The 24997-nt window shown below is 46.7% G+C and overlaps 1 protein-coding gene across 1 annotated transcript in view; it reads left to right on the top strand.

Annotated features, from left to right (window-relative positions):
• Nucleotides 1-24997, top strand: part of LOC135915086 (Ig-like and fibronectin type-III domain-containing protein 2) — a 241259-nt gene that overhangs the window by 31473 nt on the left and 184789 nt on the right. The gene's annotated exons all lie outside the window — the stretch shown is intronic.

The raw sequence follows: 24997 nt of genomic DNA, 5'->3' as shown, positions 1-24997 counted from the left end.
TCATGCGCACAGACTAATCAACGTGGCTGTCACCCAACCACGCTATCCTTCTTGCCGAACAGCTAAGCACAATATCAATGTAGCTAGGTAGAAGCCGCCACGCGTGTTCATGAGCGCCGATCATTTCTATGTCTGAAAACACCAATTAAAACGTTTCTACCCTTCTCCGCTGAAACAAGCGGAACATAGTTGCAGCGTATATCGCATCCCCCGCTCGCAAACAACAAACACCTCGCCTTCGGAAGAGCAGTGGACTTGCTGCAAGTGGAACGCTGTTCGTGCACGTGCTCTGAATATGTTCCCGGTATCTATGCCTCAACCATTTCATTTGCTCGTCCCCCGCTATAGCCGGACTTAGAAACCCCTGAAAAATTAACAGGGAACCGCGGCATACCCGAAGCCCACACTTACTTTGGGGCCTGGGTTTAAGCGAAACGAGCTTTAAGCGATCTGCGTTCAACTGAGAAGCGCAGTCAACGGCCCTCAATCCACGCTCCTGATTGCGAAATTAGCTTACCGCCTGTCGAATTCGATTAATATCGCAGAACAGAAGCCGTCCAGGAGAATCCAACAAAGTGACGTTGTCTTCAAATACGATTGTCTTACCCTTTCAAATACACGAGAAGAAAGGGGGTTAACCGAGGGGCCCGATTTTTATTAGTCATATCATAAGAAGCCAACAAACACTGACACCAAGGACAACATAGGGGAAATTACTTGTGCTTAATAAATGAAATGAAGAAACGATAAATTAATGGAAATTAAAGTGGATGAAAAAACAACTTTCAAATACAGAGATATACCATAATAATATATAAAAAAAATTAATAATAAGTTTTCGGCAATTATGCGTTTGATGATCCTAATTTGTCGCGATAATTGTGTCTGCCAAAGCGCATAAACTGCCTGTGCAAGCAGGTTTCGGGCAGCTCGCATAGCGCTTTTATGAAGATTAGCGTCAGTTTAACTTTGAAGACTCTGCATATGCTAAACAGCTCGTTTTTTCCTCGGTGCACGTGTAGTGATGGAACTGAGCCTGTCTTTCACTTATATATATACATATTCTTCTCCTTTTTTTTTCATGGACAGCTGCTAAGGGATTGAATTTTATTTAGTTTTCATTGCCACCCTATTGAAGACAATGTCGTCGTCGTCGTCGTCACCACCACCACCACCACCACCACCACCACCACCACCACCACCACCACCACCACCACCACCACCACCACCACCACCACCACCACCACCATCATCATCATCATCATCATCATCATCATCATTACTTGGCAGGAATGCCCATCGATAATCAGTTTTCGTGGGACATTTGAACATGCGCGTGCGTTAGCGGCACGGATGCCGATGACCGTTCTCACGCTGAAAGGACGACGAGAAGCAAACTGGCAAAGTATAGCCGCGTAGGTCGCTCCTCGTAAAACCGAATCACGCGGACAGAAATAAAAGGGGGAAAAAGAACAAACAAACAAAAGGGAGAATGGGTTGAGAACGAAGAGAGGCGGAGTTCGAATGGACGGGGGTGAGGACATTAAGAATCGGTACGGATCAACACGAGGCTGCGGCCATTTGGCAGCGTCGTATACACATGCGCTTCTTCCGCGAGCTTGTTTTCCTTTCCTCGTTGAGCTGCGTTCACGGTTGGTGCCAAAGGGCGTATTGTCGCGATGCGCATCCGTACAGCATCTGCCAGGCATCGTTTGGAGAGAAAGTTATGAGAGAAGAAAAGAAATATTGCCTCGGACGATGATGTCGCAATCCTGCCCCTTAAGGCCGCCGCCGCGGAATCGATAAAGAGAACGTTGGACGGGGAGAATCGTTGGCGGCCGAGCCAACTTTCTTCGCGAAAGATTATGGAAGGGGCGGTTCTCGGGCGCGATGTCGCAGCGCCTTTCGGTTTTTCCTTTGCACGAGGGCAGCATCTCACGCAAAAGAGAATCTACCTAGTGAGCGAGTTTTGGGCGTGATTATTATTATTATTATTATTATTATTATTATTATTATTATTATTATTATTATTATTATTATTATTATTATTATTATAAAGTTAAGCTTTCTTTGCCTACCCTTCTGGTTTTTGCACGGCTGCTGGGAGCGGTTAGGCTGGTATCTTAGCAGATATATATATATATATATATATATATATATATATATATATATATATATATATATATATATATATATATATATATATATATATATATATATATATATATATATATATATATATATATATATATATATAATAAGGATTACATGTGCGCCGATTGCTAGTCATGTTTGCTGACCGAGAAAGTAGGGCGAATATGCGCACCTCTTCCTACTTTTTTTTTTTTTGCCCAGTAAAAGAAGATAACATTCTTATGCACAACATAAACATATAACGTAGGCACATGTGCACTGCTAAACCGCACACACCTCTTAATGGAAATGTGTGTTATATTTGACGGGTTCTTCAATTGCTAACCTTGAAAATTCTGTGGTTTAAGCATTCAGAATTTGTCACTTGGTGAGCGCTATTCTTGGCCAGTTCAACCAAATGGGTATGTTCCACTTTGACAGAGGGGATATGGAGGCCTGAACTATATATTCACGTATATGTGACAAAGTGACACACAAGGTAATTATAATCAACAGGTTCTATCGTTGATGTACGCCGTAACTCTTACGCAAAAACAAGTTTGCCATTCCACGCCCTCTTTGATTTTTTTATTTTTTATTCTGTTGTGCATTTAGCTACTACAATATTCACCCACTGGATATGCGTCATTGGACACGTGCCTCGCACGAGTGGGGCAACGTTGTTGTACAGGGCCGAAACCGGCGTTGTGCGAGTGTACGGCCATTGAATTTATACGTCGTGGGACCAAAGCAGATCATGTGTTTGCACGAGATATCAACGCAATCAAACTTCAGCTATACGTGTCACGCTTAACCACTTGTACACTTCTTCTCACTACTCCAAATACGCAATTTTCCCAGTAAGAAGACTCACCCATGGAACTATGTAATGAAACACCCTTAATCATAAGTTACATTTTGTTTACCAAATGACTCAAATGTTGATGACTAAGTGACTCAAAATTTACTTTAACTGATACTAAACATCATTATAACGTTGCACAGAAACTTGAAAACACACGCTGAAAGGTGACCGCATGTGTCTTCATAAAGCATAATATAGCGATCACCAATAAAGCTTAGCTGCACATAGATTCCAACATGTGCGTTGGATCTGCATGATGTGTTGTTGTTGTTGTTGTTGTTGTTGTTGTTGTTGTTGTTGTTGTTGTTGTTGTTGTTGTTGTTGTTGTTGTTGTTGTTGTTGTTGTTGTTGTTAAGTGCTGTCGTACAAACATTGTAAAGAAAGATTTAAAAGCAGGCTGGCTCCAGAAAAGCGCAAGATCCGCTAGAGACCTTCCCTGAAAGGCACAATGCGACGCGAATCAAATACTGTGCAATGCGTATAAGTAACATCACTGTTTTATCTTCTACGTGGTGGCTCTTTTTTAACGAGCTGATGTCGCGGTGGTGTTGTCCTTATATGTATATATGAAGAGATCGTGTGGACTCGTACTCTTCTGTGACTATTGTATAGTTAACGGACTGATTTTGGCGATGGTACCCGTAGACGAGACAATCCATTGGGTTTGTGCGTGTATCACATTCTCTTTTTTTTTAATTTTCTTCTTTCTATCACTTTCTTTTAATTTTTCTTGCCTAACGAATCTGCTATTTTGGGACAGCCGGCTCTGACGTATCTACACCTTCCCATGCTTCTACATGTACTACATAAAAAAAGACGAATTAAGAACTTGTTTGCGGGTCTGGATAAAAAAACTATATATAAGCAAACACTGGCATGACCTATGGACTGCAGCACTCGCCAGTTGATTGGAGCGCTATTCCGCCACTTCCTGTACAGTAATTATTAATTGGGTTTTTCACACCATGAAGCTACACCCGGACTACGAGATTCGCCGATGCGAATGGTCGGGCCTTAATTTATATCACCTTGGGTACCAGTACGGGGACAAGAGCGTCTTTATACGGAGGAGCGTTTTTCTTTCTTTCTTTCTTTTTTCTTTCCGTGTTCGTCGGAACGTGATTGCTCTGGCTAGGAATCGAAGCTGTGACACTCGCGCGAAAAACGGCCCCTCACCAGGCCTGGGCATTTCACGCAGGCAAGCGTGGTGCGTGTAGATCACGCGCCCACGATCGATGTTCGCTGCCGAAAACAGCTGAAAACTCAAAGGACAGACCGGACGCGCCTTTACTATCGATGAAGCCTCGCCTTCCGGACCGAAAGACAACGTCACACCGATGCCAAGTCCGCGTCACATTGAATACCTGCGGCCTCATTAATTACGAAACGTGACTTCGGTAAATCATCCGATGCTGAACGCACAAAACTGCCAATGGAAGTGCACCACCCAGAAAATAAATAAATAAATAAATAAATAAATAAATAAATAAATAAATAACATGGAAAAGTTGGGAGAGACGGGGGAAACAAAGGAGGAAGGGACTCGTTATGTAAACGTGACTCTGGAGAAGTCAGTGAAGGAATGCCGATTGCGGAAGCTAGTCGAGGCAAAGAGAGAGAATGTCTGTGTTGGCAGTGAAGCTCACCTCCTGGTCGCATGGCGACGCGACATTTCAAACTTCTCCTAGCTCCTTCGATAATGCGCCAATTTCAAGAATAGTTGCGGTAGAAGGCTCTCCACAGACGGCGCCTTACAACGTTTAGTGTGCAGCCGAAACTTCCGACGGGGGCCTTTACAAGCAGCCGTTGGAAAGCAGCGGTGCTTTCCAGCGCCGCCCGGGCGCAGCCACGCACCTCCGATTCCTGGTATGCGCGGTCCTTTCACTGCGTCCTTCAACGGCGCCTTGGGGTGGTGTCATCGCTGAGGCGCGAGTTCCACGTGCGAGTAAAGCGCAAACGCTGCGCGGCAAAAGCGGAACGCGAATCCGCACCGCCTGGGTCAAGCGTTCGGCCCGCCGCTCGATGCCACGGCTGACTGGCGCGTAGATCACGAATAGACGAAGCGCTGTTTCGAAAGAAACCTGAGTCGGCCACAAACAAAGCTGCCGCCCCTCGCTTCGTATTTCCATTTCGCACGCGCGTCAGGCGGTTCTTCGCCGCTCGCGCAACACTTTCCGCGATGTCACGCGACAGCGCGTTTGTCAACAGTCCTTGGCAGGAAAAAAAAAAAAAATTTCTGCCGAGGACCTCTACCCGCTCTCGCTGTCGGAATCGGCGAGCGTGGTCGAACGGCTGCTTCGATATCTCTCCCTCTGCTTACTTTTTTTTTTTTTTAATTCTTCTACCAATACCTTGCGCAAGATGTCCTTCCAGTTATTGGAGGACAAGGCGCACCTATTGCATCTGCTTATTTCCGCCGTCTAAGTTGCTGATAGCGAGTCAGAAGTTAACCCTGTTCGTTCCCGTGGGCTTCAGATGTCGAACGTAATTGCTTTAACCCCTGTAACTCGATGGTTTCTCAGATACCGCAAACGTCATTACGTTAAAGTTTGCGGTGTCTCTGCGTAAGCGCAAGGTGAAGAGCTCGATATAATGACTCGTACTGACTGCAGCCAAGCGCACGAAATGATCTCAGGAATGAGGGCAGGTGTGGCCCGGCGCTGTAAACTAAACTTAGTGCTCGTTCATTCGCGCGCTTTCTGCTGAATTACTTTAGTTACATAATCAAGCGCTGGACAAAACTCTATGCGAGCACCGTCTCAATTAGCTGTTCTTTTTGTGTCGACAAGGGATCCTGTATCCTTGTTACCACTTATGATGAAAACATAACAGCTCAAGAGAACTGTCAGAGCGCAAATGATAGAAAAATTCGAAGTCATCAAAGGAAATGAACTTTAAAAAAAAGAACACGTAATGTTTGTATGATTCTCGTAGTGAGAACGGCGCTGTCATGCCTTACATTCAGTTAATCGGCAGCATATTTTATTGCAGGACAAAGGCCTCCCTCGATTATCTCTATAGCTATATCTATCCTGCGTTAGTCGAGAGCATTTTATGCCTGCAATTTCATGTTTTTTTTTTAACTTCATCACAACATTTATTCATCTGCGGCCATCGACGGCGTTTCCCTTTGCTGTAAACCCATTCTCCTACTCCGTCTATAGACCAGGGGCTCTTTGTCCTACGCATTACATAACGTGACCAACCATTTCAGGCTAAGCTCAGCTAGAATGTGTCAGCTACCCGCATTTGCTATCACATGCATAGTATTGCCTTACTATCGCTTTATGTCAGGCCTATAATACTCCGTTCCGTCGCACCGTTGCGCGGTCCTTAGGTGCAATTAAACTTTCTTATCCTCTAAGTGTTAGCCCGGTTAGAACACTTTCTCATATATTTTTTATTTGCCTGTGGCAGGTATAGCACAATTCTAATCCAGTGAGCACTCCCCATTTTTTACCAAGGGAGCACGTTTTCACGTGAAAGGATTCGCTGATGCGACACTGCAGCCGTGACGCTGTGACTCGATGTGATCACGAGCGCCCGTATGCACCCGTCTTTCGTCGAGTAGAGGAAGACCGTGTCGCTGAGCGCAGAATACAAGCTGCATCCAGCTCGGGGAACCTGCGTTGCGCGAAGGCCCGGGCTAACCGCGCAGCGGTGCATCGATCGTTTTCATTGGCTGAGTGGCAGCGTATGCTCAGCAAGTAGCCCTCTACGAAATTTAAGGATGATTCCCTATAGGCCAGAAACTTGTGAATGCGTGCAGGCGCGCAACCGAAAAACTGCCGGGCAGGGAAGCCGGTCGTCAATCGCCGACTTGTTGCGTCTTCGCCTCGTTCCGGAGCCTCGGATGCGCCCGAAACAAATAAACAAACAAATAAAACGGACGAGGAGGGGGGCCGTCACATCAGCACGCGTGCGCTATGCGGCGACGCCAGTGCATGCGGCGACGTTCCACGCGCGTCCCTTTCACTTCCTGGTGACGGCGACGGCCCCGATTTCCGCCGAACGCGCGACAGCGTTCGCTCGCGCCGCGCGACACCGCGTCAACCCATGCGGCGGCGTCGGCCCGCGGCGGCCGCTCGCACGTACCGAAAGTCGCGTGACCCACTAATTCTACGCCCCACCGCGGGCGGCGAGAAAATGCCGCCGCCCTCTCCACCCTCCCGCTTTCGCAGTCCGCACGCTGCCGCGATGTGTGGTCGCGGCCAGACCCCGCCACTCGCCGAGGAGCTGCCGCCTCGCCCCAGGGTGACCGGGCTTTTCGGTCGGCGCGCCGTGTCCACGTCGCCCACCCGAGCGCAGCGTTGCGGAGAAAGCGGCGCCGATTACCTGGCCAAAACCTCGACGCAGCCGCTGACGCCCGCGATCTCCTCTGGCGGTGGAAAAGAAGCAGGAGCGGGAACCGCAACGCAGTGAGACGGCCGTCGGTCACAAGAGACAAGGTTAAGGCGAAAGGAAGAGGAAAACGCTAAAGCTTTAGTAATTTATCAGCTGCCGCACTCATTAGCGTCTCGGTGAGTCCTCTGTAACCGGTACAACTCTCTTCCTCGAGGCAGGGCACGTATGCGGCGAGGGGTGAAGGGGACTATCCTGTCTCGTTCGTGTTGCTCAGCATGTATACTCACAACACGATGAGCACCACACAGGCAGCCATTAAAAAAAAAAAACTGTAACGCACGAAATTGTAAACCTAACAAATACAACGAGAGGGGAAAAAAAAGAAAAAAAAAACATCTCTACGTGGGACACAAGTGTTGCTCCTCTGAGAAGACGACATATATAGACGATAGCCTCCGCAACAGAACTAAAGCTGTGTAGACGGAAACATGGGCGTACGTGCGGATGCATCTGAAGTCTCCTGACGAGAGACGTCAGTGACCGAATTGAATCTGCACTGTCGGTGTTGGCTCCTCATTGTAATTCCACAGGCCTGAAACCGTGTCCTCCTTGTGTGGGCTCAATGTACTGGCACGTCCGGCGGCGGAGTGCGCACGTGTGCTTCGTGTGTTGCACGTATATATATATATATATATATATATATATATATATATATATATATATATATATATATATATATATATATATATATATATATATATATATATATATAAATGCTCGGTTCCCAGTGGTAACATCGGTGTCTACGCAGCACCGCCGCCGCTGCCGGTGACGTTCGCGCAGAAACAGGCCACCAACCCGTGCCTTATCGGAAGGGCGGGTCGGAACTTGCTCTGGCCTTATGGCATGCCGGCACGCCCGATAGACAATTTGGCTATTTGTAGTTTGCTCCCTCTCTGTGTTTTCCACATACTCCACAGTGCCTGTCGTTTTTTACCATGGTATACCCCTTCCCTGGACAACCTTTGCGCGTTCGAGCGCGCGCTTATGTGTTTTCGTCGTCCGTCGTTGTTGTTTCGCCTTGCCAAAACTTCCCTTGTGCACGTTTTTTTTTTGTCCCTGCTGCATTATAATATGCGTAGTCGATGCTGATCAGTCTGCTAACAACTCTTCTCAAATTATCTAATCCAGGCTCCGTTATGCGTTTGAAGCGCATCGTCGGCATTATGTGTACGACGTGCTACTTGACACTTGCCGACGTGGTTAACACTTTGCCGCCTGTGCGCGAGCTTACCTCAGCTGCGCACGCGGAAACTGCAGAAATTTTGTTCTTCGCCTGCTTATTGGCGTTTCTTAAGCTCTAGTTAAGGTAACCGCTCGCATACTCGAGAAGTTAGCCCCGGTAGCGACTTCCCGGCCCTCTTTCTCGAAGCTGCTATAACTGCCTGCTACATCACATGTAGTGAAAGTGTGTGTATATATGTGTATGTGTATGTGTATATGTGTGTATATATATATATATGTGTATATGTATATACATATATATATGTGTATGTATATGTGTATATATGCACACATATATATGTGTATGTATATGTATGTACATATATGTGTGTATATAGTGTGTGTATATATGTGTGTGGTTGACGACTGGGCGTGTTGGTATAGCATACTAGATGTTGGATTGCGCAACATTTTGACGGGTCACACAGACCAGAGACACATACAACGGAGGGCTATAGTTGTGTGTATAGTTTGTTTAGCGCTCCACTGTGTGTGTTTCTCTTTAGTGTGTCCCGTCAAAACGTTGCACAATGCAATATCTGGCATAACTATAGTTTCTGAATATTTAACTGCCTATTAATGTTCTGATTAGTTAGCAGCGCCGCCGGCACGGCGATGGCTGCAGCCGCTTTCTTACCCCGGGCTGCTCAGAGAATACACAACCAGATCGCATTGTCGTATCGTTCATGCCGATCGAGTTGCCGGAGCACACGAGATGCGTCTATTTAGCGCAGGAACTTCAATAATAATAATAATAATAATAATAATAATAATAATAATAATAATAATAATAATAATAATAATAATAATAATAATAATAATAATAAAAGGCACATGCCGGTGTATGTACACGCGCGTTCCGTATGAAACGACCATGATATTCCAAATGTGCCCTTGTTGACGTGACTGCAGTCGAGGTGACCTCGCCACCGAAATGGTTTCTGTTTATGAATCTTGTCCGTATTATCAATGACTCATTCCAGCTGTATACACGTATAAGCGGGCAACAAGCGCGAGTTAGTTTTGTGAGTTGAAGGTCCCCGAATGCTTCTGCACGTCTGGTGGAAAAGTAAGAGCAGAACTAGCTAACGGAGTCCCGTTGTAGAGCGAACGAATTACACGTCACGAAAAGAGCACTTCATATATATATATATATATATATATATATATATATATATATATATATATATATATATATATATATATATATATATATATATATATATATATATATATATATATATATATATATATATATATATATATATATATATATATATATATATAATGCTGGCCAGACTCGTTGTTGCGCGATGAAGGATTCGGTGCCGTGTTTAGAGACCGAGAGCACCCGTGAGCAGCGTAGCGTGACCATGTGCGATTTGTGGGCCAGATATGAAAGAGGGGAAGGAGAAGAAAAAAGAAAGGACCTAGACAGCATATATATCAAGCCGCTCCAAGAAGCGCCCTAAATTGAGGCTAATGAGCCTCAGAGTCCGCCTCACTTTAAAGCGTAGGTAGCGCAGCGCGAGGCTGCATATGTACATTTCGCAGTTGATGAGGAGATTACGCAATGCGAGCTCGCAGTTAAATTCTTTTATATTTAGTCTTTTTTTTTTTTGCAAGGAAACACGCCGTCAACAGCGGTTTTCTTTCTCGTCCTATACGGTGCGGCCGGTGCGGCTGATAATTGGCCTCCGTATAGGACGAAAGGACTGCCATTCGTCTTGATGATCGGTCCCTACAGCCAGCCTGCGTGCGCTGCTAGGGAGCGATGACGCGTTCGCCCGCGCCATTTGCTGAAATTGAAACCGGAGTTTACGAAGAGCGGATGCATAGCTTTGTGCGTACAAAGGCAGCGCAGCGGGTCGACGTCGGCCGTCGCTGCCTCCTGTAGACTAAACGCGACGCACTTGGCCTGAATGACGTTCTAGCGAGGTATATACGCGGGATGCAGTATATAAACGATTACCTCCAATGATACAACAATGGCGTTATCGCTGTGTTTCGACGGAAATCTGCGCGCTTAGCGGACCGAATAAATAAGAACGGAACAGCAAGAGATTGTTGTTCGAAGAAACTATATGCGAAGACTGGGCGTGAGTGTATGCACTGCATACTTTTTTACGCGGTGCTTCTTTTCTCTCTCTCTCTCTCTCTCTCTCTCTTTCTCTCTCGAGAGGGCGAGAGAGATCTGGAGAGGCAGACATGGATGTCAAAATGATGCCGACAAATATTGTCTGCCTTGAAGAGAGCGACTATGGATAAAGAACATGTTACAGCTGTATTGATTTGGTTGAAGTCGGACACTGTACTAACCGTCATGCCAGAAGGCGATGGATATTATTACAATGTGAAAGGCAACTTAGAAAAGTGACCTGAAGAGCTTGAACCAAGTGTCCAACTCAGAAATTGCTTAGCTACAAGAAATTGTACAGCTAAGAAGAAGATTGCTGTATTTTTCGGTACGTGTGTTTGAATAAGACTTGTTCCCACCTCCTTTACTTTTGGCTTTCGACATCCTTGACAGCCTTGAATTTCCCTGAATTTTGAGTAAAAGGTGCCGTACGGACCCCGGTCCACATGCCATATCTGCCGCAAACCATAACAGCAGAGACGATGCCCCCACATGGTAATTGCCATGTTTCAAGATTCGTTTCAAGATTGTTTTCTTACGTATAATTCGGTTTTGCAAAGAGCACCCAGCGAATTCTGGCGAGTGAAGAGAAGACATCGGCAAATATTCTTCCTTTTTGTCGTGCGAAAGTTCTCGGATGTGCGCGTGGCATGCACTGACACATGCGTCTCTTAACGTATGCGTAATAACTTTCGTGCATCTAAAGTAGCGCATAGCCCGATTCGGTAAACAGAGGTTTCTTTACAGTGTGCCGTCACCATCAACAACAACAAACGAAACTGTCTGTTGTGAGCTCTCGGCTGTCGAACCTGTGACCTCGTCACCACGTTCAGCGCCCCATAGCTTCGCCTTTTCTCGGTTCTCACTGTGTATTCATATAAGAACGTGCGTATAATGAATACGGCGCCAATATGATTCTGAATAAGCGAGACGACGATAGAGAGAAAGAAGAAAAGTAGAGAAGAAGCACGGCGGCATGCGGCGGCGGCGACTGAATGGCCCGACAAAAGCGACGACCGTCACGCATGTCTGCGCTGTTGGCGGCGGTCGCCATGGCACGCTCTCTCTCTCTCTCCACCTCCCTTCTCCTACGTTCCTCCCGCTGTAGTCAGCGTCGGCGGTCCATTGGGCGTACGGTTGGCTTGACAACTTGGCCAGGGCCGGCTGCTATATCTGGACCACGGGGACGGCGCAGCTCCACCGAGCGGCAGTGGAGAGAGAGTGGAAAAGAAATGGTAATAACAAACGGAGGTGTGCACTTCATGCACAGTTTTGTTTCAAATACGACCGCGCGTGCGTACACTTACACGCTGCACGAAAGACCGCGCGCGCGTGTCCTCAAAAGCACGCATACAACGGCACGCGACGCTGTGGGCCGGCATTCAGGCCCGGCCGTATAGGTACGTGCAGCAGTGACAGTGCCCACTCAGTGTTCTAGCATGCACCAATATTGCGGTTTTCCTGCCCAGCAGTGTCTCCTGTTGCGTAAAAGCGGGAACCAAACCCTTGTGGCCCAGCGAACACGTGAAAAAAAATCTAGTAAACTAAACTTGTTTAAAGTGAACCAAACGCAGGTTTACTTTGCTTGCAGCGCGAAATGGACGTAGGCCTATAAGTCCCTTCCGCGCTGCAAGCGAAAGGAATTTCAGCTCGCCCACTTTTCCACGAGGTTGGTTGTTTGGGAGCACACGACATCGTCGCGGTCGTTAAACCGTTTGCCATTTCTCAATGTTGAGTCCAAAAGGGGCAGCGGGACAGACAGTATCTCAGGAAATTCGGTCTTTAAATTGAGTCGATGATATTTTGATACAGGATGACAAAGTGAAGGCAGACTATCAGGCAGATCTATCTATCTATCTATCTATCTATCTATCTATCTATCTATCTATCTATCTATCTATCTATCTATCTATCTATCTATCTATCTATCTATCTATCTATCTATCTATCTATCTATCTATCTATCTATCTATCTGTCTATCTGTCTATCTGTCTGTCTGTCTGTCTATCTATCTATCTATCTCTATCTATCTATCTATCTATCTATCTATCTATCTATCTATCTATCTATCTATCTATCTATCTATCTATCTATATATCTATATATCTATCTATCTATCTATCTATCTATCTATCTATCTATCTATCTATCTATCTATCTATCTATCTATCTATCTATCTATCTATCTGTTTAGTGGGCCCTGGTCTCCTACTAGGGGTGCCATTGGTGTACTCTGTATCTTATGCTTCTAAAGCACAGCGCCGCCAACCACTTTGCTGGTTCGGCACAAATGGGGATCGCAAAGTTAGGCGGGGACTTGTCATTTTTGCACGCGGTGCAGCTGCTTTTGCGACAGACCATACGTAATGCATATAATGCGCCTCAAATTGCATTTGCGTCCCTGTCCAACGCCCACGCTGGAGAGAGAGGGAGAGAGACTGAGCAGCGTGTAGGTATGCAGCGTGCGAGGTACGTCGCTCTCTTTACTCCGTCCCGTCGGTCCTAATAAGACACCATAAATGTTCCTGAACGGTTGTCAGTCCGAAAGGCTCTCTGAACGCGCAGTATCTTCGCCTTCATAAGCTGTTAATTCGCAAGGGTGTTCTCAATTTAGGATGTGACTGAATGGTCGGTTATCCCGACAAACCAAACAAAGTTATTAGCGTTGGTTGGCCCTGCATATGTGCTGTGATGACGTACTTAGCTTAAACGGAACCATTAAATTGTAAGCATAATTGCCAACGAAACCAGAACCAAACCTACCACGGACCTCACCGGCCCTTATAGAGCGTGCGAAACAACGGCAGTCCAACAACCACGTGGCGAGGTAATTATGAATATAAGGAACGTCTAGTCAAACAGGCGTATATTAAATACACAGACTTCAGAAAGCAGGCCATGCAGTTTTGGCGACATCGCAGCGTCGAGTATTTTGGCGCGTGCGGAGCGCGTGGTCGCAGCCGCGCGTTCTATGCACCGACTGACCCGATAAGCCACTTCCCCTCTGACCCTGTCCGTGCCTATTACGAAGATCACGACTTCGTAATGTTTACGCAGCAAGCGAGATACCGCTGCTCCGTGCGCGCGCCCCGCAGGGAGGTCGCGCGTGGAGTCAATACTCCCGCCCTCGTGCGTGCGGTCAGTGTACTACCGCGGGAGGGCTTCTTTGTTCTTCGGACAGCTGACCCCGTTCATTCTTCGCCGCAGCACCCGGGCGGACACAATGCGGCGCGCGGCACATGGCACGGCTTCAAGACGAGCGGAATTTATGGAGAAAGCGAGTAAAAGGGACGCTATAATCGCTTCCGGCTCGCGTGGTCCGCCTCCGCGCTCGAGGGAAATAAAGTTTTTCAACCACGCGCAGAAGTGCCGCACGACCATGGAGCCTATATCTATGTCTCGTTTGCTCGAATTCATTTACCGCATGGCCCTGTTACGGAGCATACACGTATACTGTATATATAATGCCGCAGCTTCATAGCTTCGATGTTGAACGGAGACGCGCATTTATGATTGGAGCGCGGGAGAACAGTGCGCACTGAGACGCATTGTGGATAAAAGCTGGTGAACGTGAGCGTCTGAAAGAAACGGAACTGAAAGTGTGTATCAGGACTTGGAAAAAGAAAAGCTTGATTTCCAAGCAGATTAAGTTCGTCGTGGGTGCACGTGCGGTGACCGAACCGACAAACGGATATTTCGGACCGTCGCAAGGCATCGTTCGTCGCGATCAGCGAGAAGTCATGACTGCACAGAGGTGAATCGTAAAGCCTGCGACCGAACAGGCTCGTTAAGTATGGGTCTGAGCGCTCACACAGACCAATGCAACGATTACTTGCGTCCCGAAACGCTCGACATGTGTTACAGAAACTTGGAACGCGTCTGTTGTCGATTGGCTTGTGTACTCCGTCTGCAGGGCGTCCTAAAAGTATATTCAACGAAAAGAAGTTCCGTGCCGATTTAGCGGTAAATGCGAGTGAAATGCGTTGGCATATTACGTCGCACCTCTTTGAGGTCCCGGGTCCATCATTTAAACCGCGTTCACCAAAGGGCAAAGCGTTGTTCAGGAGCTCAATCGACTCACCTCCTACCTCTTCAAGGAGAGAAGTGCAACTGACGATGGTCGTGAGCAGACCACCGTCAGTTGCACTATCTAAAGGGTGTTTCAGAAAACACTTTCAATAATAATAAAGAAAAAATTTGCCGGCGGCACATAGCGCGATTCTTGTCCTGTCTTTGTTCCTTCCTAGTGTGCCGTCACTGTTGGCGCTTCATCTTTTGAAAGCTTTGAACCAACTAGCCCCACAACGTGTTTTACTAGTCCATGAGCTACTCGAAGAGGTGGACATTACTTCTACAAAAGAACTGAAATGCATAATCGATTGATTAACCCAAAACAACTAATTAAGTAATTAACTAATTATATTATGGCCCATATTGCAATTTACAAATTCTAGCGGGTGAGATTGCAAGGCATATCCACTTGAAAATAATTCTGTGAGTGAAACCATTTACGAGATATGCGCCGTCAAATTTGAGGTAAACATGCACTGTCCTTCCGCTTACTTTCTTAACAAAACGTCGTTTTATGCATTGAAGCATAAAGTAACTTAAACGCCAATACATTTCTCCGCAAAATTCGGAAATTAAGATCTCGAAACTGCTGTCATCCTGAGAATTCGTTCCGAGTCGATGAGCCTTGGGAACTCCCCGGGTAGAACTTGTAAATTGCAAGTTGCCACAGGGTAATTAGTTAACTCTTAATTAGCTATTTTTGTTAATGAGTGTACTATGGATTTCAATTGTTTGTCCGAGTAATGTACGCCTCTTCGAGTAGACTACCTCATGGACTAGAATTGTGGTATCTGCCACAGGAATTTTAAAAAAAAAAAGAATTTTGAAAGTGTGCGCTGAAACACCCAGTATATATGGTCAAATCATGAGCTGCCAACAAACAATGACGCCAAGGACAGCATATGAAAAATTACTTGTAGTTCTTAATTCAATTAAATCAATGATAAATAAATGAAAACGAAAGTGGATGAAAAAAAAAGAAAAGCTGGCCGCAGCTGGAATACGAGCCCACGTCTTCGCATTACGCGTGCCATGCTCTCACCAATTGAGTTATCACGGCGCCGTTTTCCCATCCATATTCTGGGCTATTTATGTCTCTCTACTAGAAATCTTCAACTAACCCTGGGGGTGTTAGCCAGCGCCACCACTCACGCCCATGACAGTGGTTGTGGAACATCCTATCTACTGCAGGCGTCATGAAGTACGTGAGCTTTTTGGGTGAATGCAACTGGTCAATAAACCTACACATTTTACCCAAAGGTATCGTATCAAATTTGCCGGATTTCATACCCTCGCCATGTAATGAACGAGAAGAAAGGAAACCGACGCGCCCAAATATTATTAGCGAAATCATAGGATGAATCATAGTATACGGTGACAGTGACCGTCTGTGATTGTGTATCTGTGCTCCCTTTCTATTTCTCTACTTTCCTATCACTTTACCTCCCCCTCCCATCACTCCCCAGCGTAGGGTAGCAAACCGGATCTTCCCCTCTGGTGAACTCCCTGTCTTTCCGCTTTCTTCTTTCTCCCTCTCTCTATAAGATGCCAACAAACAATGATGTCGAGGAGATATCATAGGGGTACTTATTTGTAGTTCTTAATTGAATTAACGAAAAGATAAATGAAAACTAAAGTGGATGAAAAAACTGGCCGCAGGTAGGATACGAACCCACGTCTTGATTGTTTTGATTGCATCTTATGGTTTGACTAATAATAATCGGACCCCTCGGTTTCCTTTCTTCTCGTTCGTATATATATATATATATATATATATATATATATATATATATATATATATATATATATATATATATATATATATATATATATATATATATTTGTTGTATCTTTCACCGTGCTTTCTTACTGCGATAGAAATTGTATGGACACTCCAGGCGCATTTATGCCGTCACCGTCGCCGTGATGTGCCGTATACAGTCCGAGGGCGATAAAAATCGTCGCCGCGCGCCGTAATGCCGCACGTGTGAGTGAGCGAGCGAGTGAAAGTGCGCGAGGGTGAGCCGTCGATGGCGGCTCAATGGCGCTTGCGATGGCGCTTGCGGCCGCGCGCGGGTCCTACCTTGAAAGCGATATGCTATGGGGACACAGTTCGCCGAGTGCTGATAGCTTCTTGTGCGCTTTGTTCTCGTCACTTAGTTCGCGTTGAAGCGGGAGGCAACGCGAAGGTCAGTTTGCTCGCTGCTGCTGCCGCGCTTCCTCGCTTCAGCGTTTTGAGAGCGAGTTTCCGCGGTCATCGATTGAGATGTGTTCAGGTTTTCTTGTGCGCACGTGATGATATGCCTGGTCATTTAATTAGTAAGCGAATGTTTGCATGTTTATATGGCGGATAAAACTGCTATCCTTACTACGTGTACCTGTCTATTAATTTGCTATAGCAACTGATGCTTCCCCTTTCGGGCGAAACTGCGGCTTTGTTTAAATGTTTTAGTGCGTTAGCATTAGGAGCGTCAAAGTGGAAAAAAAATATGTGTGTGAAGGGTAAGAAGCCGGTCACGTGGTAGAGGTAGGGAGAGGACGGGAGAGCTTAAAAGAGCACATATGTGTGTATGTGTATATGTATTGAACAACGTCGCACTTTTTTTTTTTCGTTGAACAGCTTGGCTAACGTTAGATGGGACGCACGGTATGTCGGAGCAGCGCGCAAGCCGCCAGGCGATGCCACTCAGCAAGCTGAAGGCAAAGCTTTGGAGCCGCGCGGTCCCGCCGAAGAAGAGAGCGTATCAAGACGTATACGGGAACGAAACAAAATAATAACGAGCGAGGAAAGAAGGCGCCACAATAACGTCAGCGAGTATATGTGCACACGGCGCTCGATCGGCGTCACGACGCCGCGTTTATGTTCCCGATGCACCGACGCTCGAGCGTGCGGCGTGGTGTGCACGAGGTTCGCTATATACGCCGTCATTTTCTCGTTCGGCGCGCACCGTGCGCTAAATAGATCGATCACGGCTCACGCGTCAAACGTCGCGGGTGCGCGAAGCGAGCTCCCATATAGCGGTCGACCATCATGTAAAAGAGGGAAAGAGCGGACCGCAATCTAGACAACAGCCCGGCGGTGACGCCTGTGTGCGTGTGCACGTTACGCCATATAGAACAAGAGAGAAAGAGGAACGCCTCACGAGCCTCGGCTTCTGGCGTGCTCACGCACTTAAACACGGTGCGAGTCCGTAAACACACGGGTGTGCGCGCTCGTAATTCGCAGCGAGCATGCTGCATGCGGACGCGTGGGCCTACGCGCGCGTTCGGCATGCGAGGAGAGACGCCGCGTTTCATTTTTCACCCCGCGAGACAATGGCCCGCATCTTAGCGTAAAAAAAAGAAGAAAAAAGAAAGTCTGCTCGACCTACTGTTTTTCAGCTTAGTGCAACAACTTTCCCGAGGGAAACTGGCGCGCTATATACTTGCGTTAGGCTGCTGTATATCTGCTTTTATTCTATATATGTATAGCTATATATAGCTATACAGACTCGCCAGAAGTTCGCCGCTGACGTCTTTCTCTATTGCTCCTGGTCTCTTTGCTGTAAGAGACCAGGATATATATTATGAGACCTTACTTTCGGCCATAGCAGATACTCAAATAGCAGACCCTCGTATTCGTCGGCATGTTACTAAGGGCTTCTTTTTTAAGCGGATATAGGGCCCTGTGAATTAAAGCAGCTCGTGTACCGCAAGGAAATGTTCCGATAGTTTTCAACGTTGCTCTGTGCAAAATTCCCAACCTGTCGACCTCAAAAGTTAATATTTCTATTTATGCAGATTATATTTGTCTATGGGCAGCGTGAATGCAGTATGCCCAAGTACAAGGAATACTTCACGAAGGTATTGATACTACGGCAAAGTTCTCGATGCAGAGTGCAATCGGTCTTTCGACTGAGACATCCGCTGCTTTGCCCTTTAATAGAATGCGTGTTGGTAATCTTCAGCTCACCATTGACCAGACCACTAAGCATGATACGTATAAAGGCGTTTTTGTTGTTCTTCTTCTTGTTGTAGTTGTTTTTGTTTAAACTACGTAAAATTTCGGTATAGCGGTTCCTCTTCAGTCTCTAAACTTGTCATGCTGCCCTTGCAGCGTTTTTGCACCTCAAAGGGCCGGCGTACTTAACTGGACCATGTGCGCTCAGCGCTACGAATGCGCTCTTAAAGGGACGCTGAAGGAATAAAATGCTATTTGAGATGTACTTGCCGATTACTCTATATACTGCAATACCGAGGAATTACGCCGGTCTCAGCTCAGCGGAGAAACTCAGAAACGAAAGACGGGTACCGCACTAGCCCTCGCCGTGACGTCACAGATTTTGGCGGCATTCTCTCGGGCCTATATAGTTAACGTTTAATTGGTAAATATGGACTACATTGCGCTCTTAATCGAGAGAGACACTCAACTTTGCTAGTTTCAGGAACTTTTATTGAGGCCACAATGGCCCATGCAAATACGAGAAAGTACTTTCAAATCCTTGACGTCATGCTGACATACCAGCGCTCTGGTTTCGGCGCGATATATTAAAAATATGGAGCTTTGACCTTCGTTTCCTCTTCTAATTTATGTATTTATTTATTTATTTATTTGCAAAATCGGCAAGCCACTGTGCCCCAGCAGGAGTTGGCAAAATTCATAGTAGTATTTTGCACAGAAAAACATGTACAGAAAATATTAAATATATAACACCAACATAATAAAAAAATGCTACAAAGTATTCTTTTAGCCTACTGCCGCTATTACATGCATATATAGTTTTGAAAGAATACTTTATCAGCCTAAACTAATTCGGTGTTCCTCCTTATAGTGACTTTTTAACCTTCTTGCAAAGCACTCATGTCAGCGAGATATCTTTTAGATATAGTTTTGCGTGCTTTCTGTGCGGGCATGTGTGTGTGTGTTCGCGCGCGCATAGTGTTTCTATCATTCCGTTTGTAATCGTTTTCAGGTGGAGTACGTTACATCTTGAGCGTTAATACCAGACAAGCCTCTCCAGTCTTTATTAGATAGTTTCTCTCGTAAGCAAAAATAATGAAGTACAGTAAACAATCAGAACATCGCGCGCATGAGTGGGATTCAGTTATTGCTTTCTGTATTTCTGTCATTTTTTTCCTGGTTGATCGTCCTTTACGTGCACTATAGGGAGAAGCGAGCTTCGTATGTACAGTCCGTGACACTATACAAAGCGTCGAGGCATCTCCTTTATCGGTTTCTTTTGGTAATTTGTTACATTTGGTTCAGCACAAGTGTCGCACCACTCTCTTCAGCGAGCACAATTCTGCGAAATCTCGGAGCGCACGCCCGTCAAATGAAACATTCCTAATTTGTGTGTTGTTAAAGGTACTGTGCGCGTTGCACATACCTCTTCCGGCCCATTGAGCGGTCCCACACTTTTTTTTTCAACCTCTTTAGGAACACAAACACGTGAACAAGCCCTCAGTAAGCTGAGCAAGGGGTACCAAAGATGGCCGCCACAAATTGATCGTATTTCTGCCAGCGGCGTTGTTGTTTGTCCTTTTCGTCTTTCGCATTCCGACGCCGCTCTTTAGCAGGCAGCATTTGCGACGTCGCAACAAACAGTCAAAGGCGTTTGTATGTGTTCTGCTCAGAGCATTGACTCTTGCCGCACCCATGTGCCCGAGTTTATTATTATTATTTTTTTCCAAACCACAACCTAAGAATCCCGCGTAGGGCGTTCCGGCGTGACACCAGCTCGGGCGTCTTCGCCGCACAGCAGCAATCGACGAAAATGAGCTCACGGCATCGCTGTACAGTAGCAGGCGAAACGAAGCGATTCTAGTGAGGCAGCAGAATTGGAAGAGAGGCGGTGGGGGGGCATGCATGCGCGCGCTCTTCAGAACGGCCAGAGACGCAACGCCCTGAACCGGCCGATTAGGCGCTGATTTTCTATCAAGCTGGCGTGACTGCAAGTGGAAGGAGAAAAAAAAAAACGTACAGGGGGGTCACTTGAAACGAGAGTAGCACCACGCCTGCGGCATTGTATCAACCGCACATTATATAGAGCCCCCCCTCTCCCCACTGTTACCGCCCCAGGGGTGTCTACAGTAGCCCCTCAACCTCCCCCCCCCCCCCCCCCCAGAAACGTGTTTCGTCGCTTTCAATTACGTTCGTGTTGCGTCAGGGCGCCGTGTCAGAAACGCACGCAGCTTCGGTGGGGCGGAGATCACGCGGCAGCCATTGCAATGCGGGAGAGACGGCGCGCGAGCGAGCCCGGGGTAGGTGGCCGTCGGGCGCCGCTGCATGTGGAAAGCGGCGGCACTCGTGAGGGAGACGCCGGGCAACAAGCAGCTAGAGCGGTTTCGGCGATAGAGGGTCATTACGGTAAAGTCAATTACTCTACTCTGGCGCTCTGAATCGCGATCGAGTGCGTGCTCCCGCAAGCCTGGCGCCAGCGCCCGTGTTTAGCTGCTCGCGTTGGTTTGGAGCCCGTGCGCTGAGCAAGACTTCCACCGAGGAGAACACGTGACGCCCCTGTTATCGGAAAGGCGCGCTCTCACTTCGCTACCCACATGCCCAAAATCGAAGATGGGTCCCTTCACTATAACACGCAGCCTCGATGCGCAGTGGCGGATGAAGTCGGGTTTTTTTTTTTTTTCACGAGCGGAAGATACGGACGGCTGAGCACGAGGTCGCGGGATCGAATCCCGGCCACGGCGGCCGCATTTCGATGGGGGCGAAATGCGAAAACACCCGTGTGCTTAGATTTAGGTGCACGTTAAAGAACCCCAGGTAGTCCAAATTTCCGGAGTCCTCCACTACGGCGTGCCTCATAATCAGAAAGTGGTTTTGGCACGTAAAACCCCAAATATTAAAAAATTATTAAGATACGGACGCATAACAAGCCCACAACATGACCCGTTCAGGCGCCGTCGCCAACTCGCCACAGTATAAAGCCGTACGAGAAAAGAAAAGAGAGAAAAAAATGGAGAGAAAGAAAGAGAAGAACAAAGCAAAGAAACACAGGGCAACTCGTTAATCTGGCCAATACGCTTCGGTTGGCCGAACTTAAAGCTCAGTGGAATGTTCATAAACTCTTACTCGAACCCGCACAAATTAGAAAAAAAATCGCCTTATGAGGTGTACTTTCGTCACGCAACGATATTCGCCATCACTGTGGTAGCCATCTTTCTTTAACAGTGCGTCATTTCCTGGAAGCGTTTTTATGCGGCGAAAGTGCGTCTCGATATATGCAAATCCTTGCACGTGCGTCCCGTCATTATGAACTGAGCAGTGCTGGAACAGGCTATGAACTATCCTGAAGTGGTGCTTGCGAAGCGCACACAAAGAACACGAACGCCAGCAAAGTACGCAGCGCACCCTCTGCACTCATCCCTTTCTGGGTCGACGCTTTTCTTTGTGCCCGCTTCACAACTTGAAGATGCCATACCGGCAAGACTAGGTAGCGAGTCTTGCTGTACTGTCTTTGGTTGAATTAAATGAATAGAACTGAAACGAACAGAGTGACAGCTTCCGCAGCCGGCGTATGTATATAAAGAACGAACTGCACTAGTCCGGAATGCTAAAGCGGGGCTACTCATACAGCGACGCCTAACGTCAACTGCTGGCTTCAAGATCGGTTCGGAAAGATCTCCGAGAGCTTTTATGGCCGCCCCCACAATAAAGGCGCAGGTAGTCTCTTATTTATTTGCACAGTAACGCAGAAGCACATGGACGACGAAAGAAACAGATGGGACACAGCGCTGTGTCCCGTCTGTTTCTTTCGTCCTCCATGTGCTTCTGCGTTACTGTGTAAATAGTGCCATAACAACTAGCCCACCAGTCTGCCCTTCAGATTGTCGCGTTAGCTTTCCGGGAGTATAGAACCGCTGCTTAGATAAGGGTTATCAACGGGCCGTCGTCGCCTTCGCAGGAAAACGTTCACGCGAAGGTCAGGCTTGCACATGTCGCATGCGTACTCATGACCAGCCAAGCTTGAACCGAGCATGCTAAACCGCCATTACGTCGCATGTGTAGTGCAAAGCCGGCCGCTAGACCCCTTCCTCCTCCCAGAAAGTTTAATTCGCGGTCTGTCCTTATACATGTGCTCCTTACCCCTCCCCATCCTTAACATACGTATATAAGCGTTAGTTCTTGCCGGAAAGTCTGAAAAACAGAGAAGTTTATTACAGTAAAAGAACTGAAAGTAGGGCTAGTTGAGCATGATCCACCTTCAAAAAAATTTCATTCCAATGCGGAAGGAGTAAGATTTAGTGAAAGCCACCCCTCTCTGTAATGCCTCCCCTCTCTGTAATGCCTGTCTTTGCGAGGAGACGCTGGAACATATTCTGTGCGACTGTCCTGAATATAAAGTTCAGCGACAGTCCCTGGCATCTGTTCTAGCGCGCCTTGACAGTAGACCATTGTCCCTCGACACGATTTTCACATGCCGCCGACAGAAGACATCGCAGGTGAAGGCGACCAAGGGACTACTTCGGTTTTTGAAAGAGACGGGATTGGACGAGCGGCTGTGAGAGTGATGTCGCGTACCATGCCAGATTGATGGACTCCAAGGACGATGTGTGCTGTGCTATGTGCTCGCTCTCCCTCTCCCCCTTCCCCATCTTTAATCTCCCCCATCCCTCTCCCATGTGTAGGGTAGCAAACCGGTTAGGCTAAACTGGTTAACCTCCCTACCTTTCCCTCTCCACTTTTTCCTTCAAAAAAATTTCAGGGTGAGACAAAGACAGCAGAGGAACACTCAACACTAGCGTTTCTCGCAGCTGAATATTTATTGCACAAAACGCCAACACCAAAGGTAAATACGGATGTGCAACAGGAAACACACCAAACGCGGGTAAAAAAAATTAAATTATGAAGTTTTACGTGACAAAACCACGATCTTATCATGAGGCACGCCGTAGTGGGGGACTCCGGAAATTTGGACCACCTGGAGTTCGTTAACGTGCACCTAAATCTAAGTGCACGTTAACACATTCGATCGCGCGACCTCGCATTGAGCAGCCCAACACCATAGCCACTAAGCAACTACCGCGGGCGAAAGGCAGGTAATCGCTCTGGCTGCGATCTTTTTTTTCTTTTTAACTTGGCTCTACTAATTTAGAACCTCGTCGTTTTCAGGGTGGTTCCTGCCTTTCGTGTCTTGCGTTTCCTGTTTGAACATGCACATTTCCCTTTGGTGTTCGTGCTTTGTGCAATAACGACTCAGCTGCGAGCAACGCCGTTCGTGTGTGCTCCTCTGTTGTCTTTGTCTTTCTTGCGCTGAACTTTTTTTTCGAGGAAGTTTTTAAAAGCAACAACATTCGCACACGCGCTACCCTTAAGCAGGATAATCAGTTTATTTCAAAGAGACGGCAGCTCGGCCTGCATGAGGAAAGACGAGGAATAAAGGCCAAAGTGTGTCATGCGACACCGACTGATATAGTTCATGCTGGTGGACCTTACGTAATTCTTTATCTTCTACCCTTAGCGACTGCCCTGAGCCGGCCTTGTATACCTACGCCACGCGCACTGAGTATCCGTGTAAAGCATAACCCTTGAATGTATGTAGCATGACGACTGGAAATCATAATAAGTAATACGAAAGTATAATGTAAACGTTAACACTGCTCGTATATATATATATATATATATATATATATATATATATATATATATATATATATATATATATATATATATATATATATATATATATATATATATATATTACGGAGCGGGTTTACGGTGAAATAAATAAAATTATTGGATTTTACTTGCCGATACCACGATATGATTATGAGTCACGCCGTAGTGCGGGTTTCCGGTATAATTTGGATCACCTGGGGTTCGTTAACGTGCACCTAATTTACCGAGCATTTTTGCATTGCGCGCCCATTTTACCCCGCAGCGGGTAATGGTTTTCCTGAAGAAACTAAATATCTGCATAGTTCGATCATACAGCGTTCAAATGAACACGATATCCTCTATTGGAACAAAAAAAAACTGCATGTTCAACTTTGTATTCCCGGCTACGTGCCCAGGTGTCGGCGAGTAAGTGAGTGAGTGAGTGTGTGAGGGAATAAGCTTTTATTTGGTCCAGCAAAAATAAAACGCGCACCCTGCTAATACCACGACTGGACTGACCGATCTAGTCTGCCGGCCCGATCGCGGGCGCGCTGGACGGCCAGGATTTGGTCC

The sequence above is a fragment of the Dermacentor albipictus genome, chromosome 1 (genome assembly GCF_038994185.2).
Source record: "Dermacentor albipictus isolate Rhodes 1998 colony chromosome 1, USDA_Dalb.pri_finalv2, whole genome shotgun sequence".
NCBI lineage: Eukaryota > Metazoa > Arthropoda > Arachnida > Ixodida > Ixodidae > Dermacentor > Dermacentor albipictus.
Note: the sequence above shows the minus strand (reverse complement) of the source record. Positions and strands in the feature narration are given on the sequence as shown.